We start from the raw sequence: 6,664 nt of genomic DNA on the forward strand, positions 1-6,664 counted from the left end.
CCAAGTTCGACAAGTTAGAAAATAATAAATGCTGGTGAGGATGTGGAGAGATTGGGACTCTCATACACTGCTGGTGGGACTGTCAAATGATACAACCACTGTGGAAAGAAGTATTCCTTAAAAAATTGTAATTAGACCCATTTGACCCAGCCCTTCCTTTACTAGGTATATATACTAAAGCAGTAAGAGCCAGGACAGGAACAGATACATGCACACCCATGTTCATTACAGCACTATCTACAATAGGCAAAAGATGGAAACAACCTAGGTTCTCATCAGCTGAAAAATGGATAACTAAACTATGGTACATACACACAATGGAATTCTATGCAACCCTAAGGAATAAGATAGAATCTGCAAAACATCGCATAACATGGATAAACTTGGAGAACATTATGCTGAATGAATTAAGTCAATCATAGAAGGACAAAAACTGTATTAGTCCATTATGGTAAAAAGTCAAGGAAAGGTTTATATATGGAAGGGAATTTTCTTTGTAGGTTATGGGGGTGGGGGGGTTAACACTGTTAGATAGGTAGAGACAAGTATTGATTTGGGCGATAAGAAGGGCAATGTACCAAATGTGAGTGATCACCACAGTGACCAGAGGAAGAGGAAGACATAGAGCGATGTGTGGGAGGTACAGACAACAAAGATGAACCCTTTTGCATATACAGTACTGCATTGTCAGTGAAGGCAAGCGTTGATATAAGGGAAGGGTAAATGGGTGGACAGGCTGATCTATTAGGTATATCAATGCAGGAGTGAGTGTGCCCAAGACTATGTATAGGATTGGCAGACAATGTTTCTATAAGTGTATTGGTATATTCTGTAAGAATTCCCAGGTATATAGTAGAGCTGACAAGGTACAAGGTTGTAGTCACTTTTTGGTCACAGTCAAATACCCAGAGGGAACAAGTAGCTGTAACTGTGGGCTCAGAACTACAGTTACAGGGGATATGAAGCTCAATTGGCATAACATACAACACAAAACATTGTTCCACATCTTATTTTGGTGAGTAGCAATTGGGATCTTAACAGTTTGCAAGTGGCTATCTACCTGCAAAGATGGGTCTCTCTTCATCCAGAGCAAAGAAGAATGAAAGCAACCAAAGATTCATGGAAACAATTAGTCCAAGCAATTGGCACACCATGTGATCCTCAGCATATGTTACTAAGAAACCAGAAGAACTAGATGGTACCCAGTTACCACTGTCAACCACTTGGAGGGGGATTTATGTAGGAGATCCTGGATACAGTGGGAAAACAATGGGGAACAAAACTCAGAATCATTAAAAAAAAAAAAAAAAAGGGACCAGTTTTGCTAGTCTGATAGAACCTGGTGGAATCACTGAGATTATGGCTTCTAAGTGCCCTTCAGGTCTGAAATTTAATCCAGTCCTTTGGCTTCCAGTCAAACAAAAAACAGGCATATGAGCTGAACATTTACATGAACTAGATACATTCCTTGGAGAGCTCAGTCATGGGAGAATAGAAGGGCTGTGTGCACAGGGAGACAGCTCAGGGGCAGGAGTGTATGGGAGGAAAGGACACAGGGAAGAGATAACTATGGGGAGGAAATGGGTGGGGACCTGTTGCATTGTGAGACATTGCTGCTGTCAATGTCATGAGACAAAGTGTATGTGAACTGCATGGAAAGTGAATTTGCTCTGTACATTTTCTCCCGAATCACCATTGGGAAAAAAAAAAAAAAAAAAACACCGGAAAGGAATATAAGAAAAAAAAGGATGTCAGAAGAGAATCAAAGTTTGCTCTATAAAGTAAAGTAGTTAAAGAAATGAAACAAATGCTGATGTAAAATATCTGAACAAAACATTTCATAAGGCAGAACAAGAAGACAAAGTAAATATTGTAACAAAATGTACAAAGACCTGGAGTTGGAAAATTAAAGGGGAAGAACATGCTCAGCATTACCCAAAGATGAAAGAATTGAAGTCAGAGTCATGCCTCATGTTTGTAATATTGAAGGATTCAATGGCCAAAATATTGAACAATACAGGAAGCATCAAAAGAAGATGGAAGGAATGCAGAGTGACTGTTTCAGAAATATTTGCTCAACATTCTACCATTTTTGGAGGTAGAATTTGATCAAGAACCAGTGGTACTGAAGGAAGAAGTCTAAGCTGCTCTTAAGGAATTGGAGAAAAACAAGGTTATGACAATTGATTAATTATCTACTGAGATGTTTCAACAAATGGATGCAGTGGTGGAAAGGCTCACTCATTTGTGCCAAAAGATTTGGAAGACAACTACCTGGGCAATCTACTGGAAGGGATACATATTAGTGCCCACTCCAAAGGACATCCACCATAATATGGAAATGATTGAATAATAACATTAATGTCACACACAAGCAAAATAATGGTGAAGATAATTTAAAAGTAGTTATACCAGTGCATTGACAAGGAAGTGACAGAAATTCAAGCCATATTCAGAAGAGGATGTAGAATGAGTAATATCATTGCTGATATTAGATGGATCTTATCTGGAAGCAAGGAATATCAGAAAGATGTTTCCCTGTGTTTTATTGACTGTACAAAAGCATTTGACTCTGTGGATCATAACAAATTACTGATAACTTTGTGAAGAATGGGAATTACAGAAAACTTAATTGCCCTCATGAGGAACCTCTACATAGTCAAAGGGTCAGTCACTTAAAGAGAACAAAGTGATACTGAGTGGTTTAAAATCAGCAATCGTGTTCATCAAGTTTGTATCCTTTTACCATACTTTTTCATTCTGTGTACTGAGCATACAATCTTAGAAGCTGGACTATTTGAGGAAGAATGGAGCATCAGGATTGGTGGAAGACTCATTAACAGCCTGTAATGTTCAGATGACACAACTTTGCTTGCTAAAAGTGAAGGACACTTGAAGCACTTCCTCAGGAAGATCAAAGAGCACAGTTTTCAGTATGCATTATACCTCTATATGAAGAAAACTAAAATCCTTGCAACTGGAACAATACACAACTTCATGATAAACTGAGAAAAGATCAAAGCTGTCAGAGATTTTGTTTTACTTGGATCCACAATCAGTGCCATGGGAGCAGCAATCAACAAATCAAACAACATGGTACATTGGACAAATATGATGTAAAAGACCTCTTTAAAGGGTATAGATGTCACTTTGAAGACTGAAGTGTGCCTTACCTAAGTGTGGTAGTTAAGTTTGTGTGTCAACTTGGCTGGGCCTGGTTGAGTGGGTGGGCAGCTGAATGTAGTTATTCCCCATGGTGAGATTAGTAATTAACTCCACGGGAGAATCTACTGGAGCATCTGAGTAACTGCTTTCGGTATGTGGTCTGCTTCCTATATATACGAAACAGCTTTGGGGATGGTCTTTATGGCACACTTGGACCCTGCATGGAGCCACGCCATTGTTCAGCAGCCTGCCATGCTCTACCAACCTCAGGAACTTTAATGGACTTGAATTAATAGCCTGCCATGTGGTTTGATAACATTGGGACTGTGCCTTATTACTTGTCAACCTTGAGCTTGTCAGCTTCAGCAGCCAGCAGCTGAGTGAAGAAAAGACCCCAGCTTCAGTGGTCTGGGACTAGGAAGCAGAGCTGAAGCCCAAGGTTGAGGGGCTTTCACCCAGCCCCTATAGCCTGGTACTTGGAACTTGGACTAGCCTCCAAACTGTAAGAGAATAAATTCCTGTTTCTTCAAGCCATCCCATTTGTGGTATATTCTTGTTAGAGCAGCACTAGGTAACCAGAACACCAAGCCATGATATCATCAATAGCTTCATATGCAAGTTAAAGCTGGACAATGAATGAAGAAAACTAAAAAAGAATTGACACATTCAGATTGTGATGTTGGTGAAAAATACTGAATGTACCATGAACTGGTAGAAAAATGAAAATACCTGTCTTAGAGAAAGCACAGCCAGAATTCTACTTAGAAATGTGAATGGACAGACTTCATGTCATACTTTGCTCAAGTAGTCAGATAAGATCAGTCCCTGGAGAAGGATATACGGTAGATAAAGTAGAGGGTCAGCAGAAAAGAAGAAGACCCTCAATGAGATGGATTGACACAGTGCTGGGACAATGTACTGAAGCATGACAACAATTCTAAGGATGGTGCAGGACCAAGAAATATTTCTTTCTGTTGTATATGTGGTCACTATGACTTGAATCCCATTTGATGGCACCTAATGATAAGAAGCAATGCCATAACTTGTACATCGACTTTGAGTAAGAAGGCCTTAGTTTTGCATTTATGCTTATGGATCTTAAAAGCAACATGTATGTGCTATCAGTGATCAAAAACTCAGGCCCACATCAGAGTATATTTTGAATGAGTTGCCATCATTTAGAGTTTTAAGTGTTGACAAGTTACAAGGAATCTGAAATTTTATACTTAACCTGTAATGACTACTCTGTACATTTGATAATAGTCCTAATTAATGAATTTCCCCTTAACTCTTATTGCTTTTTGATTAGAAAATAAGAGCGCAACCACCCTCCAGATACCACAATCATAAATGGCATATTAATGATGAATTTCATAGTAGTTGTTCATCATGGAAGTGCTTAACAGTGCTGTTCAACATAGTCATGAAGGAAGTTATATTTTTCTTCCTATAATTAGTAAATTATTCATTTTGAAATTTCATTTGTGAAAGTATTTTCAATAAAGAAGAGTTTTGTGTTTAATGAATAAGTAGACAAATATAAAAAACTTATTTGGCTTAACGAGGCCCATCAATTTTGGTGTACTGTCTCTCCCAGGACAATGCCTAATTGCTTCTTGGATATCTCTTAATATTTTCTTTTAAAAAGTAGGCCATTGGCTTTGTGGAATATTTATTGTTCTGTTTATGAAAAACTGCTTTCTTACATCTGATTTTAATTGTTCTTAACTTTTATTTAAATCTTATGGTACTGTCATCTATCAATGTGTAATAAGGATTCTCTCAGAGGAATTGTTGGCTCAAAATGCTGATTTTTCTTCTGAATTACTATGATGTTCCAAGGCCATTTTCTTGTTCCTAGCAGTACACTGAAGATCTCACTATTTTTCTTTGTGGAGAAAAAGGCTACCTTAATTACACATACATACACACACACACACACACACACAAAACCTCACTGCTATTGAGTCAGATCTAACTCATAATGACTCCTCCGTGGGTTTCTGAGGCAGTATCACTATGGAAGTAAATCACCCAATCTTCTTTCTGAGGAGTGGCTGGTGGGTTGGTACCTCCAGCCTTCTGGTTAGCAGTCAAATACCTTAGGCACTATGCCATCGGAACATATCAACTATACTTTGGATAGTGTACCAGACACCACTCTATTGCCTATCTCAATATTAATTTCCCCTCTTTCCTCTCGCCTTAGTTTTAATTGGTGTATGGCAGCACAGAATATAGTCCAGGGATTTCCCAGCCTCCCTTGTGGTTAGGTGGTGGTGTGACTACTTAAAGACGAGTGTATAACTACTGAATGGAATCTTTCCAAAGATCTTTCTTAAAAGAAAGCTGATGCAAAGACTTTGCACCTTCTTCATTTTTACTCCATTGACCTTCTTGGAATGTATGTACCAAGGGAGAGGCCAGGAATTCTGGTTTAAAAACTGGATTTCTAGAATTCCATCTTGAATATGAGAAGAAAAGTAAAACCCGAGAAATGGTAAAGTGATACCTAGAAAGGCCCAGCATCCTTAATGCCTTAGTGTAGTATCCAAACTAATATATGTAGAGCCTATTTTCACACTTAGATTAATAAGGAAGACCGAAGAGTAATTGATGCTTTTGTAATTGATGCTTTTGAATTGTGGTTTTGGTGAAGAATATTGAGAATACCATGGACTGCCTGAAGAACAAATAAGTCTGTCCTGGAAGAAGTGAAGACAGAATGCTCTTTAGAAGTGAGACTGGCCAGATTTCATCTCTCACACCTGGGCCATATTGTCAGAGGGATATCATGCTTAGAAAAGAAGACAGTGAATAAAAAAGGGGAAGACCTTCAACAAGATGGATTGGCATAGTGGCTATGACAACAGGCTCAAGCATAGCAAATATTTTGAGGATGCTGCACTACTGGGCAGTGTTATAGTTGGTTGTACATAGGGTCACTATGAGTCAAAAACTACACGATGGCACCTAACAGCAACAGCATAAGTGAGTTAAAACATCATATTTTATTTACTTCATTTTTGTTATGAATGTTCTCTCATAAGCAATTGAATTTAATCATAGACAAGAAATAAATTTGTGTTTCACTTGGGTCAAACAAATAATAAAAAGACTAGATGCTATCTTCATCCAATATTTCAAATTTCCTGATCATTTGTTTCAAGTGGTCTTCAAACTCCAAACATATTTTGTTGTACGGACTTTTTCTATGTCTGGTTAACCAGTTTGAACATTTTCCTCTAACATAAAACAGATACAAATTGTCCATCTTATTCCAAACAGAATTTTAAAAATCAAAGAAGTTATTATATCTGGGTTTCAGCAAGATGGCGGACTAGGCAGAAAGACTGCACAGACCCTCTTCAACAAAGAAAAGGGAAACCATTAACACAGACACAGAAGATAATCCTGGACCCCTGAGCCTTGAAGGGAAGGCTATAGAAGTGGACTAAACCCCAACTAGCAGAAGAATTTGTGTGAAAATACCAAAAAA

Source organism: Orycteropus afer, unplaced genomic scaffold, assembly GCF_000298275.1.
Source record: "Orycteropus afer afer isolate SDZICR_OR568_19922 unplaced genomic scaffold, OryAfe1.0 scaffold00200, whole genome shotgun sequence".
In the NCBI taxonomy this organism is placed as follows: Eukaryota; Metazoa; Chordata; class Mammalia; order Tubulidentata; family Orycteropodidae; genus Orycteropus; species Orycteropus afer.